We start from the raw sequence: 14,915 nt of genomic DNA, 5'->3' as shown, positions 1-14,915 counted from the left end.
TTCTTTGTTTTTCCTCTTATTTTATCCAAATGAAGCCAATAAATTCTTTACAAAGATTAGCACAATTTTATTTGTTAATAGTACATAGGACAAGAAAGGCTTCATTTGACAGTTATTCTTTTTAAGTAGGTGGGATGTACATGTACCTTCTTTATTACAGTTGACGACATTTGCTGATTTAATTAATGATTTATACAAACTCTTATTTATTAGAATATAAATTATCTGATACAAGCAGTTTTTTTTCTCTGATTGTTTTGTCAGAAATACAATTAAAAATATGATGAAGAATTGCTACCAATACAGAAAGTAAATGTTTTTACATTTCCACAAATATTGTTTGTTAATAAGTTTTATGTCTCTCTAATAGCATTTCCACTGTCCCCGATAAAACAATTAGGGAAATCTTTGCTTCTGAGGTCTTTATTATTTTTCATGGCATACTGGGCGCACACATATTTCCAGGCAGAGCCTGTTACAGTGTTCTGGGAGATATATTTTACAGAATCAATATCCTGCCATGCATGCAGAATAAAATATTTGGGGGAGGATATGAAAACATTTCCATTTATGTGATGAAGTAAAACAGATTTCCAGCAGAGAAAAGGGAACTTACTTAAGTTATAGATATTCTGCATTTGGATGTAAACAAATTAATATGGGAAATAAAGATGTATATTAAAGCATAGTTGACAGCTTGATATTTTATTTCTGCAAGTTACTATCTAAGAGTAAAAATATTTTCTCCTTGTTTATTCCCCTTCATCTGATAACATTTGTGAACGTTAATTTAACCATCACAAAAAGCAATAAGTATTATATTACTCGGATAAAAAAGGACATTGAAGTAAGTCATTTCATGAACAACAGAGTCGATAAAACTTGAATTTCAAAGCCAGTGCTCCCCAGATACTCTGGGTGTTTGTATACACTGAAAGGCTTTGATCTTGAGTACTTCTCTGCAGATTATCTAGCTCCTGGGCTTTGTCTTGGAAGAAAGAAAATAGTTTCTGTTAAATCAAAATATGGGGGAGAGTTCAGGGACTGTTGCAGATGCTGTTCCCAGTAAACAATAAGGAATGACAAAGTGCCAGGTTTGGCTTCCCCCACCTTATAATGCTTTCCAGAACTGATCAGACAGTCCTGGTGCCTTCAAACTTCAGGATATGGTCTCAGCATGATTCTGTGAGATTTTATTTATGTACATATATATATATATGTGTGTGAGTGTGTGTATTAATACTAAATTATAATTGTCATAGGAAGATTTCTCGGCTCCCAGAGGCCACTGAACTGAATAGTTATATGTTAGACGTGCTCTCATTGAATGTCTTTTTTCTGTAAGAACATCAGGAAACACTTTTTCCCTGTGAGGATGATTGAACACTAGCTCTCTGGACACATTCCTGGGCAGCCTGCTCTCAGGGACCCTGCTTGCACATGCATTTGGACAAGATGACCTTCAAAGTCCCTACTCTACCTTCACAGTCTGTCTCCATCCCTTCTTCTGTCTCATTATGTCATCTGTATCAGATTATATATCAGAATGATTCCTGTAATACAGGAATGAGGTATCATGTAGACACAGAATGATCTCTTTGTTTGGTTTTCAGTATTAGTGGGTCCTTCAAATTAAAATTCAGAATACAATTTCTATGACTTTTGAAAATCAGTGTTTGCATACGACATTACATCTGTTAATAGTAAGTGGTGATAGAAACCATTTGATCAGCCATTTTAAGTTATACTGAATATTGTTCTGCAGTTTCCATTATAAAGGATAATCCTGTCCTAGAAAGGGAAAAGGATAAAATAACATGGAAAGTCTTTTCTTTCACTTAATCTATGACAGCCTTGAAAGGCAGTGTGAGGAACCACAATACCTGCTATTGTAAAGCAAGACATGCAGTTTCCTTGAAATGTAAGTGAAAGCCTGAAGCCAGAACAACCATAATGATTATTTAAGTAAATTGAGCTAAAATTAAATTCTGGAAAACTTTTTAATTATTTTTCATTCCATGTTAATGGAGAATTAAACATTGACTCTGGCATTTGTCCTACAAATTACAAAGTTTTCTCCATGAACAAGTGCTAGATTTTCTTTATTGCACTTGTTCAACATTTATGAGAAGAGAGAATGGCATTAACTCACTGGCAACTTCAGAGAGCTATCACAGAGGGATATGACATCATTGCCTAGAGTGGGTGACATGGTTTAAATTAAACCTCAGCATGCAAGGAAGAAACCAAAACTTGAAATTTCCAAATGACAAGTTAGATACACAGGGCCAAATACTTCCTGCTTTCATTCTGTGCCTAACAAAGCCAAGGAAAACTAAGATACAATAAAGACATTTTTCATGCTATCTTTAGCCACTTTTTTGAAGCAAGATTCAGGCCAAAATACATTTAGAAATACATTTAGATAGCATGTTAAAAGTATACAATAAATGCAGTATAAGTGGAAATAAACTATTACTACATTCACTCACAAGGTGAACTAATTTGTTCTGAATACTTATTTGTGCCTTTGTTATGTTTTAATATTTTGGGTTAATTAGTTACATCCATTAGCTTAATAAAATTCAAAGTGTATTTATTTTGAGGCATAAAGCATACATTAAAAACATCCAAAATATACTGAAAAGCATAGTCCAAGGCCAGATATGACAGCTGTGATGGATCTCTGCTGATTACCTCTGATGTGGGACCTGGTACAGTATCACTAATTGTGAAGAGCCCCAATGTGCTTTGTGTGAGAAAACAAACCTCAGTACTCTGATGCTCTGATGTCAGATGATCTGTCAGGTTTGGCAGGGAGGAAGAGGGATGTAGAAATCATAAAAAACATAATGTATCAGGCTCCCTTTTATTGTTATCATTTCCCTAAATAACATTCCAGATAAAAATGAACTCTGTTCAAATACAGCAGCATACCCCTGACTGAAATGTAAATGCTTTGAGTAATATTGTTGGAGGTTTCACTGTACTGTGTAACCAACTGCTGATACCTCCTCACCTCCTTCTTTCATTTGATATTCCTTCTGCACGCACTATGGTGAGCTGCTGTGCTGTTCTCTGATGTAGAGCTGCTGGCAAAGAAATAACACATTTTTACCCTTTAAAATTTTTTATGTTCCCACTGACTTAAAGATCTATTTTAAGTAAAATCAACTGTTACAATAAGTGTCTTAAATATACGTGAATGTACTGGCTTTTATTAAGTATTGCTTTAATCTTTTGGAGCACTAAATGAGTCACGTTTTCATAATAGATCAGTTAAGTGTGCAGCTAATATCTAAAAAAAAAAATGGTTGTGCTTTTCAAACCCATTCTTTTTGTAACTTACATATATGTGTTCTCTCCAGATGTAGCTTACCAGCATGAAGAAAGAATATTACATTAATGTATAAACAGGGGAGGAAATATTATAAAGCCTTTGCCTTTCAAAAGGGACTAAAAAATTGATGTCAGAACATCAAACTACTTTGCAGAATGGGTTTTTTAACCAAAACTCTGTTTTACATACAGCCTTTTTATATTTCTTGTTACATAAGTTGTAACTCTAATTCTAGATAATTTTTTATTTGTCTCTCTTATAATTAGTTAAAATAGTTACTACAGTATTTATATTCCAGTATTATCAATTCAGTATTAGTAATTGCTCCATCCATAAAATAATATGGCCTCTTTTAAGAATAATAAAACTGATCCATGTAGCAGTTGTATGTATGTATGTATGTGGCAATGTATTTTCATATGAGTATGTATGAATAAACCTAAGAAACCATCAGTTGGGTTTCCTCCTTGGGTTTTGTTCCTCTTCTACTTTATCTTGCTACAACATTCCTTAACAGAATAGGCTTATTTTCCTTATGGAAAATGGTACTTCTGAAAAATAACACCTCCTTCTACCTGAAGAGGGACCTGATTTACCCTCTATGTAGATCATACCAAAGCACAAATAAAAATAATGCAAATGCAAGTTTATGAAAGCAAATAATATGAAGTAAAATTAATATATTTAAGAGATAATATATTTTCTGACATTTTCTAAATTAATGTTTTCTTAACAAAATATTCTGATTTTTTAAAAATTTTTTGGACAAATAAAAGGTATTATTACCCACTGGAATTTCCCCACCCGCTGGACAATTGCTCTCATTTTCAAGACACATTACATCTAGACAACCTACATTTCCATAGGCATTATGAGAAGCAAGGTATCAATGACTCTCTAAATATTTGTCTTTAGAAAAGTTTCCTAACTGGCATATATTAATATTATCATAGCAAATTGAGGATAACTGCTACTAATGAGCAAGATCTTAAGGTGTAGTAAGTCAACAGAGCTCTGTTAGAACAAATGGTACAATGCCAACTTATACTAATTATGCACACATTAAAGTTAGACATAACGTATAAAATGCCATATCTTAAAATGGTCAAACTTTCAGTAAATCAGTTTAAATTGATTTACATATCCTTGTAATAATAAGAAAGCTACAGTGTCATCTTTTAGAGTAAGTCGTTCCATGCAAGCTTATTTAGCCTTTGCCTCCACTACTAATGACACATCATTTAATAAATCAATGTCTCTTTGAATCTTATTAATGTATCTGAACAAACAAGTATTTATTTTCATGGGACTGTCCTCCAAGTGTAACCTATTCTTGAATGTTTTCTCTGTTGTTGCAAAGGTTATAAAATATATTGGAGTAGTTCCTTCCTAATTAAAGACACTTTTATCCTTTTTTTCCTAAAACTGAATTAGCAGTCTTGATAAGACATAAAGCACACTTTATACTAAGAGCCCATTTCACTGTCAGTTGCCAGATAATACAAGATATTTTCTACCTGAGAATGAAAGAACTGATGATCCAATTGCCTCTCTGACAGACCACATTTGTTTTCAGGACTGCAATATAGGTGTGAATATTATTTTAGGTACAGGTCATGAGTCCATTACCTGAAGTCTTGACAGATTTGAAGGGAAAAGGGATGTGGTCTAATGAAAACACAAAAACTTGAAGAAGAATGTTGCTCACTCACTTTTGAGCTTTGGGGGGAAATGACTGTGACTGAATATTGAGAGCTGCATCATTTTAATGATAATGCAGTCAAAGAGAGACTGATGGGAAAACTAATCACTGGGGGAAAAAAAGCTCAGAAAACCACAAGTCAGATTTAGTGGGCAGATAAATAAGACAAGGACAAGGAAAGCCAGTATTTAAAGAAATTGATGTTTTAATTTTTCCCTTTTCCCATAACAGATTAAAAGAGAATATGTGATTAATTGAAAAACAAGAAATCCAAAAATAAATACAGTTTTTTTCTCTTATAATGAATAAATGGCAGAGTTCAATATGTCATCGTACAATCTGAGCTTCAAATTTAGAAAAAGAATTAAAGAATGTTTGTCTATTTTCTCCATAAAACAGTAGTCCGAACTAATGGAAAGTGATAAAGATCAAATTTTAAATGTGTGTGAGAGAGGTGAAAGAGGAAGATGGTATGAGGACCTTGGCATCAGTGTTATTGCAGTGACAAAATTGCTTCTGTACAGTGACCCAAATTGTCTCAAACTAGGCTGTTTCTCCAGCCAGAGTGGGATATTACTAAAGTTCATCTCAGGATTTTTACTAAACAGTCCTGATGATTTTTCTTTTAATGCAAAAATAACCTGCCAATGAAATGAAGAAGCAAAGCAATAAAATGTATTTTTGGCATAGTATATAAATCACCAAAGGAACCCAGTCCTATAGCATTCAGCAATGGCAATATTCACTAGGAGAGCTGCAGGAAACATTTGCAAAAAAGTTGAGACAAATCCTTGAGTGAATTTTGAGTGAAGTTGTGTGTTAAGTAACATGATTTTTTGGTGGTTGTTTTTGAGAAAATATATGTGCCTGTCATTTAAAACAAGACTTTCTATTTCTTGTTTGCACATTGTTTCTTACCAGGACCCTTGTCTCTTAATACAACAGAATTAATAGCAGAAAGTAGTCTGTCAGTTTCTGTCAGATGTGATCCAGCTTTTGCAAAAGGTGAATAAAATTTTAAAGGTGAGGTGTATTTCAAAAATACAACTCTCAAAAATACCACCCTCATGGTATTTACATACCATACGGTGCTGTGCAAAGTAATCATTAACAGAAAAGTTCAGGGAGCAGCTTCTGGTAAAATAGTTCATGATTCCTCTCTAGGAAGGAGTTCCCAAACAGGGAGATACAGGCAAGGGACATACTAGGCTAGTAAACTTTGCAGAACACAAGTACCTCCAAGGAAATGAAAATAAGAATGTATCAGCCTTGGACTCCCAAAGTACAGACATTTCTAATGTGCACTTTAAATGCTCTAAAATCCTTGAGAATCATTTAATAAGTGGAAATTTTCATTTTGCTCTTCATATATAATGTCCAAGGCTGCAGACAGGGTTTTGAACTAGGTAGGTAGTTATGCCTGAAGGAAGGAATTTCTGAAGTGCATCTGTCCCTGGGGCAGAGTGCAGGGATGTTCTAAATACAAATTGACTGTGAAAAACAAGAGGTAGGAAATAATACATAGGAAATATGTACTGTGGCACTGAAACTACAAATGCTGTTTTGACTAGTTATTCTTCTCTACTTGTCATGTCAGAGGTGACCACATTAAAATTAAACTGAGACAATAGAATTAATATTGCTGTGTAATAAACATCATATTTTATATTTCCTCTGCCAAATCTATTAATGCTATTGCCTCTTCATCTATGTCCCCATTTTCTCAGCAGTACATTTTTCACTTTCTGATGTGTTCTACATTTCACAGTGAGCAAGACATGCTTGTATTTCCTAAATGAAATATACATCTGATATGGAAGGGCTGCTATCTACATATAGAGAACTTGCTCCCTACAAAGCCATGTGTCTGACCAGTCACAAATATTCACAAAAATTAATGTAAGTTGGACAGACCAGCACAAAGTTAATGTCAACCTTCTCTAGTTACAACTTCATTTTTGGACATATACCTGATGCCTTCCAGGATCACATTTCTGTAGATGAGAACAAACACTTGATTTGTCATTTGTGTCTGTGGTCTGAGAAATATGTTCCTGTGATCCACTTTGGAATTTGATTCTTGACACTTCTCTTCCAAGAACTACCTAATCCTCACCTGAATACTATTTTCAGGAGTAAGAAACCTACTTGCCCACAGCTGACCTTTAATAAAAGAATAAATATCATCCTTCCCTACTCATTCTGTCCAAATAATCGTTTTTTAGTTAATGTACTTTATGAATTAAGTTCAGAAATTGAATGTAATCCTAAATGCTACCTTTTAGCAATTTCCAAAAGACATCCAATACTCAAACTATTTTTTGCTTATCTGTTTGAAATAACTACATATGGGTCAGACTCTCAGTTTACCGAAGTTAACGCTATTAAACGAAGCTACACCTATTTGCACTCATGTCATAGCCCAGCGAAACTCTGAAGAGTCACTTTTCCAGCTATTATTATATAGTTTACATTTCGTTGAAAAGTGGAAGGATTGTTTCTGGGCATAATTAAGAACAAAATTAAGACCTGTACTCAGAGAAGGCTAACAACAATTACCCTATTTTACCCTACTACTTACTGGGCAAGGTGTCATATTTTCATGAGCACCTTGACATTTGTATGAAACATTTTAATCTTCTGCCAGACCTTTTAGCAATGGATCAAGGACAGTAAATGGTCTGTCTTAGGCTGCATGGAATTAGTGACCAAGGGAGATTCTTTTATTAAATCCAGTAAAGGACATATATGCAGTAAATCAGAAAGCTAGGTTTTTACATGATTGTCTGTAACGCACTGGAATCCCGAATGTCAAGAGGTATTTTTGTCCCCTGTGGCAAGCACATTTCTCTCTCTCTCAGGATTTTTTATTGAAGTGCACAGAGAGAAATGAAAGAGAAAACAATTTCTATTTCTGCTCCATGTTTTTCTCTTGTGGAATGTATTTGGAGAATTGTTTACCTAGAGTGAGCTCTTGGTTAGATCATGGTGGATTGTTTGGGCCTGAGAGCCAATCGGATCCACCTGTGTCTAGGCTCTGGAGAACAGGGTCACGAGTTGTGAGTTAGTTAGATATGATAGTTAGAGAAAGTAGCATGTAGTATTTAGTAACCTTTTTTATATAGCATATCAATGTATTATAACATAATTATAATAAAACAATCATTCAGCCTTCTGAAATGGAATCAGACATCATCATTCTTCCCATTAGGTTCGCCGACATCTACAACAGTCCCCTCCTGATTACATATTCTGAAGGTTTATAGTAAATTTCTATATATTTCTGTTAAATTGTATCTTTCATTCTATGTTCAATTTCAACTATCTTAAAGAGTAAGAAAAAGATTAGAAACAACTAAGATTAGAGCATGAAGAATGAGTAAGATGATGAGAAAGCAGGCTTCTGACAAAAGAACACTTCTGAAAAAGAACTGAAGTTGGGCTTGTGCAACCTAAACAAAACAGTTGGTATATGATAACCTTGGAACAATAATAACCATGGATATATAATTACCTTGTGTAAGCATTTGAAGAGCAGAAACACAAAAGGCACCGAATAATTGCTTATCCTCTTGAGACTGATTGAAATGAAAAATATTCAATTTTATCTGAAAAAGTCACTAAAGATCTTAGAGTATATATTTTAAATACCAAAATATTTCTATTTAATTGAAAATATACCAAATTTAGTGTATTCATAATATCTGATAATAATGCATGAACTTTCATAAGACATTTATTTTGATAAAATATAGACTATCATGATAAATGGCATATTCTTTTTATAGATTCCCTGTCACCTCTAATTTATGTTTATATAAAGAAAAATAAAATTGCAAAGAAAACCTCTTTAGCAAAAGGATGTAAAAAGCATAATAGTGTTGTGTAAAATGTGTCTGATTCGTAAATTCAAATATTAATTTTGAAGCCATATGGATAAAGAAGTCTCATGTTTTGGAATGTTAAGGGGTTTTTTTTGCAGCACAGAGTATAAACATGTATTTGGTAACCCCAGTAAATTCAAATGTATAATAGAAATAGACTTATTTAAGTGTGGTAGTTTTGACTAGCAATAATTATCTAAAAGACATTTCTTAAGAACAGCCTACATTCTTACATTAAGAGCAACCATAGGAGATTTTAAACCTTAAAGAGATTCCTATAAACAATCTTCTGAATTCATATTATAGTCTGCTTGGGCATGACATGACAGTTGTCCAAGCAACACAGAAGTTCTGCAGAAACCAGAAACTATTTTGGAAAAATAACCTAGGAAATGCCTGGAAAAATAGCTAAATAGACACCCACAAAAATGAATATGAAGAAAAGGATGGCCATTCTTACTGTATTTGATTATTATGGGAATCAGCAAGTTAGAATTGCAGATATTTGAGGTCTAAAGGCATCAAAGCCATCAAGTTGTACTGGTATGTTACAAACAAAAATAATAACCCATTGTGCTTGCAGCTGTTCAGAATACCATCAGTGCTGTAACAGTCTCTGCTGTGATGTGGGTCCACTTGTGAAATTTGTACATTAGGAGTCCTTATGAAGAGAATTTATAATCTCAAATCTAAATCTGTTTCATACTTGTACTCTGTCAAGTCCAATTGACTCTTCAGAAGGTAGAAGTCTTTACAGTCAGCAAAAAAAAGATTGGATCTCAACAGCTTGAGATATCTTCTTTTCTGTCTACTAGGAAGGCAGGGAAGAAAAGAAAAAAACATTAATATTCCACTTCTTTTTAATATCTTGAATTATTATCATTAGACAATTTTCACTGTCAGGAGAAATACAATACATAGTCATCTCCAAACTGGGGCTAATAGAAATAGAGTACGGTACAAGAATTCTCTTTGTTGGGAATACTTACTTTAATGCAAGTCTTATTTTGCATGTATTATTGCTGAGGAAGCTGATTCATGAACATGGTTTGTTTCACAGCTGATGACAAAAAAAATCAATATAATCAATGAATATATAAAAGTACAACACCATTAGATAAATTGTTCTCTGTTTTTCAATCACAAACATTTTCAAATCTATTTTCTTTATGTACTTACATGAATAAAACCTTTGGATATGAGACCATGTGAGACCTCAGCCTTATTTCTCTGCTTACAAGACCTTTTTTAATCAATCATTCTCTTTAAGATCTGCTCAGAGTCAAAATATAATTGAAAACTTGTAGGATGCAAAAAGGTCACATAGTATAGCAACCTCTTGAAAGAGTTGTCCTTCTCCTGTGAAAACAAGAAATTAGTTTTAAGCTTTCTTATTTTTGTTCACTATATGCATGTTGCCAGGAAGAAAACATAATTATGTTCAGAAGTAATCAAAAGAACTGATCCTTTTCATATCTTCAAAATAGAGAAGAGAGTCACCATTTCAAACAAGAAAATTATTCAAAGGAGCATGTCAATTTTATTCTATTCTAGCAAGAGCTCAGATCTGCAACAAAATCTGACATGTTAAGATGAATGATTTAATTTTTCATTAAATTAAGTATTGATAAAAAAGAACAGTTACCAAAAGAATTCATACCTACAGAAGTTTCTAGATACACTAAAATTGTATAAAAATTATAGTAAATTATTTTGATTCCTTTTCACCTGTATAGGAAATATACATTCCAAAACTAATGCCATGACATAGGCCGTGGTGGTCCAAAGCTGAATATACCTGCTGAATAAAACTTAAATGGCTATGTATTACAAAAGAATTGTCAAAAAAGAAGGAAAATTATTTCACCTATTTTTTACAGGATTTGACAATTAGAAAAGCTCTAAACCATCTCTTCAAAGCAGGTGTCTTCTAGGTTTTCAGGCATTTCATTTTTTGGTCTGGTGGTCTATTCTATTTTGGTAATTTTTAAAAGGCTACCTTTAACAACTTTTGAGGAGAGTTGTTTATGTTTGCTACAAATAAGTAATGAAAATACACAGAAACCACAAATTAATCTTTCTAATGAAGCAATGAGGGTACATGCTTAACTGAACAATGATTATTTTGTCATATAGATAAAATAGGAAGTCCTAAATAGTTTGTCTTTTTTCTATTACCATAAGAGCCTACTGATAAACTCAGTCGGTGGGGTAGTTCAAGAGGGATTTTTAAAAAAGCCATCCCCATTTGTGAGTTGAAGCAAATATTTTTCTAGAACTATATTTCTACATCTGTCATCATCAAGATGTCTTTCTTTGGAATAAAACGACACTCAAGATATGTTTCTATTACCTTTAGATATTATTAGGAATTCACATAAGGAGTCTGCAATAGGATAATAAGAAAGTATGGTGCAATTATCTTCAAGATCAATACATTAAACCTATTTTCTTAATAATCATTTCTTATTAATCATATCATGTATAGTTCTTACTTCTGACAAGCTTGGGATTCTCAGCTTCCTCTGTTAAAAATATTTCCTTATCTTCATCTACAGCATTAAGAAGAATAGGATCTCCCACCCTAATTAATACCATTGGGCATGTCTACCCTGGTGTGTTGACTGATAACATTCTGCTCTCCAATCCAAAATACTCTTGTACTGCAAGTCATGCAATTACTGCAGTTACTATAGTACTGAAGTGTTGTAGTACTGTTGGAGACAAGCTAACAAATATTTTGCCTGGTCTTAGAAACGGGGTATCCCTGTTTATATGACATCAAGCTAACAGTAAAATATCATTTAGATATGTTGTAAATGCTATCTCACCCCACAGGAAATCTGCCACAGATTTGATCAGAGAAGACTACTTAGAAATACACAAAATGTGACTTGTGAGTAAGAAAGTACTTAATTTCAGATTAGCATAGCAAAATTTAAATTTAAAACAGGTTTTTACCAGTGCTATTGCACCTTAGTGAGCACACAATCCAATTTTTCTGGTGTACTGCCAGGCTCTCTAGTTAATTTCCAGTCTTTCTGCAGTCAAAATCCTTTTGACTTTTAGAAGAAATTTTGATGCAATAAAATTGGTAGTTAGACCACAGAAGACTCCTGACTAATAGAATTTTTTTTGTATCTTTCATAAGAAAGATGGCAACGTCTGTAGCTACACCTGTATACTACTCTTCCTTCGTACTTGATTTTTCTCCACAGGTCACATTTATCTGATAATGCTTAGGTATGCTAATGGTTGGTCTGTCAGTGATAGGATACAACTGTTTGAAAGCTCTTTAGTATCTGTACTATATAGATAATGCCAGAGGAATCTTTTTAAACTATTTTCTGTGGACTTTCCCATAATTTCCCTGAATCCTTAAGCTCACAGAAGTGCAATAAGTAAATCCTACACAGACACTGTTGTTAAAGTATTTATGAGAAGAAGGAATGTATTCCATATGTACGAAAGCCAGGGAAGAAGGCCTGGTTTTGCATCAAATGAGTTGTGGCAAAGCATTTAGGAATAGGTTTGGAAAAGAGCTGCACATGTCAGATCAAGATCAAGTCACTTAGAATCCTTATGAAGAACACACAGAAATTTGGCAGATATTCCAGCCTATAAGGTTAAATGAAAGCCACAACCCCCTGAATTTTGGCTACAGCACATCATGGCCTTGTATTGAGCCTGGATTTCATCCTTCCCAATCTTCTTGTAAGTGCAGCTGCATAAGGTGTGAATAACCAGTCTTTATGTGTTGCCCATTAATTTCATCCCCAAGGAACATATTTTATAAAGTTGAGCACAGTATCAGAAATGATTGCATTGCAAAATTTGCTTTTATTGCTATGCTAGCCAGTTCTAAGAAGTAATTTCAATCAGAGAGAGCCAGGAAATCATGAGTTCATCTCAGTTCTGACAATGACTCCTTGTGTGAATTCGACTATGTCATTCAAATGCCAGTTTTCCAAAGGGACCTCTTAGTTTGGGCACTTTTCATCTTGGGTACCTACTTTTGAGATTTCCCAAGAATCCTGGTTTCATTGAAGTTCATTGAACTTTTATGTTCATAGGGGTCAAAATTTCACCCCTATGACTTCTGTTTAAGAAAGCTGGATTCTCAGTCTCTACTGACTTCCTCTGGTCATCCATTTGGAATGTCTACAACTAGGCCATTTCTGCAGTCCAGCATTTTATTAACATTTCTGTCAGGGTATAAGCAGGTAGAAATAAAATCAGCTCTTGTTTTCAGTTACAGTAATGAAGACAAACATTAAACCCAGTAGCTGGGAAAGCACCATAAAGTTGCAAACCAAAATTATGTCAGGGGTTTGACTCTTTCCTCATGAGGACTCATCCTTCTCTCTAAATATTTGTGGAAGCCTCATAAAAAATATTTATTGCAATTAGCAACAATAGCTGAGCTACCATCATAGATCATAATAGAACTATGGAATGTTCTTTTTATTTTATACTCATACTTAAGACCTGAGTGTACAAACCCAGATGATGTTTTTATACACCCCTCTGTGTGTTGAACTGTGATTAACTACCTATGATTATATCAGGCTATAAGAAGTTTAATGTAATGGCACAGGAAAAGGAATATGTAATAGGATTTTTTTTTCTTATGCTTGTATACAGAACTGCATCTTTAGATCTCTGTCTTTGCATTTCTGACTTCATAGCCCATCCAGAAAATTTCTTGAAACCCCACTAGAAATGACAATTCAGAATTTACGTTCCAGGTGTTTTGCTGAATAATTAAAAACTCTGCACACCAAAACCACTCAGTTCAACCTTTTAGCTGTTTGGGGATTTTTTTCAAACCAAATGCTGAATGTAAGTTTTGAACCTAAAAATTTGTTTCTGTTATATGTTTATAAACTATTCACTTGAGAGCTAAAGAAAGGGCATCAAATATGCAGAGATCTAGTGTACTGAGTTTTAGTTTCTCAGTGTAATATGTACTTTCATAGAAGAGAAAATTCATTTGGTGCCTTCAGCCAGCAATGATCATGCCTCTGTCAGCTGCAAATCATTCTGACATAATTCAGAGGTTTTGTTTTGCAGCCTTGAATGAACACAACCTTGGAGCATGGGCAAGATAGATTAAGAAGTTTTTTGTGGTGGTGTGTAGTCTTGTATAATATTCTCCTGCACTATGTCTGGTATCATTGCTGACAGCAGGCCATCCATATGCAAGTGTTAGATTCCAGAAATTACTCAGGCTTCTAAATTCCATCACTGAGGTTCTTGAAGCACCTTGAAAGGGTATTTACTCCCTTCCTCAGACTCAGGTAGGTGCTCTTGTATAAGACTAATTCAAGATAAATATAAGAGTTTAGGTATTTAATTCAATAAAATTGTCAAAATTGCCTAAAAATCCAAGCAATAAAGATGAAACACAAATAAATTAAGTGGGGCAACTAAGAAGTTACTTACATGGTGTCTTTGAATTGACCGTAAATATCAGGGGAATTATTTGATTATTCTGATTCTACCAATTGCTCTTCAGATGTCCTGATATGGCAAGAACACACCAGCAATCACCAAGACTTGAAATGGCTTTATTTAAATTCACTAGTTTTATTCTTATCTGCTCTCTTTATGCTTAATTTTTCACTCTACATTTTCTTCATATTTCAGTATGCACATGTAATACAACTTTGAATTTCTTTATAAAATTGTGCTTTCTATCCAAATTAAGCAATAAAGTAAAGAAAAGAACAAGTCGTCCTCACAGAATGTTGTTTTGATTTATGCTGGTCATAAAATATCAATCATAATTTTAAAGCAATTTCATAAAAATGTCATTATATTCACTTTTTAGGAAAGCTGATTCACAATGATGGAAAAACTCATGAAAAGATGATAAAAACTTTGACAATCTCTCTATATTTTCTTTTTTTTTTTTTTTTTCATATAAAGAACAGCAGAATGAAAACTGCATAAATACAAAGACAATTATGGGAACTTAAAAACCCAA

The 14,915-nt window shown here is 33.6% G+C and overlaps 1 long non-coding RNA gene across 4 annotated transcripts in view; it reads right to left on the bottom strand.

Annotated features, from left to right (window-relative positions):
- The window catches only part of LOC128809090 (uncharacterized), a 39,930-nt gene extending 25,483 nt beyond the window's left edge, over positions 1-14,447 (bottom strand). For 2 of the 4 annotated variants that reach the window (XR_008437601.1, XR_008437603.1), the window contains exons 1-5: positions 14,372-14,447; positions 9,916-9,986; positions 9,633-9,734; positions 8,557-8,620; positions 3,020-3,092 (exon numbers count right to left, since the gene is read on the bottom strand). This is a non-coding gene — a long non-coding RNA (uncharacterized LOC128809090). Of the gene's footprint in view, positions 1-3,019; positions 3,093-8,556; positions 8,621-9,632; positions 9,735-9,915; positions 9,987-10,105; positions 10,175-14,371 lie in introns of those variants that run through there. The other 2 variants (XR_008437604.1, XR_008437602.1) reach the window with 2 other exon arrangements.
- Between the last annotated feature and the right edge of the window lie 468 nt (positions 14,448-14,915).

This window comes from Vidua macroura, chromosome 6 (genome assembly GCF_024509145.1).
Source record: "Vidua macroura isolate BioBank_ID:100142 chromosome 6, ASM2450914v1, whole genome shotgun sequence".
Taxonomy (NCBI): Eukaryota; Metazoa; Chordata; class Aves; order Passeriformes; family Viduidae; genus Vidua; species Vidua macroura.
This window is presented reverse-complemented; position numbering and strand designations above follow the sequence as displayed.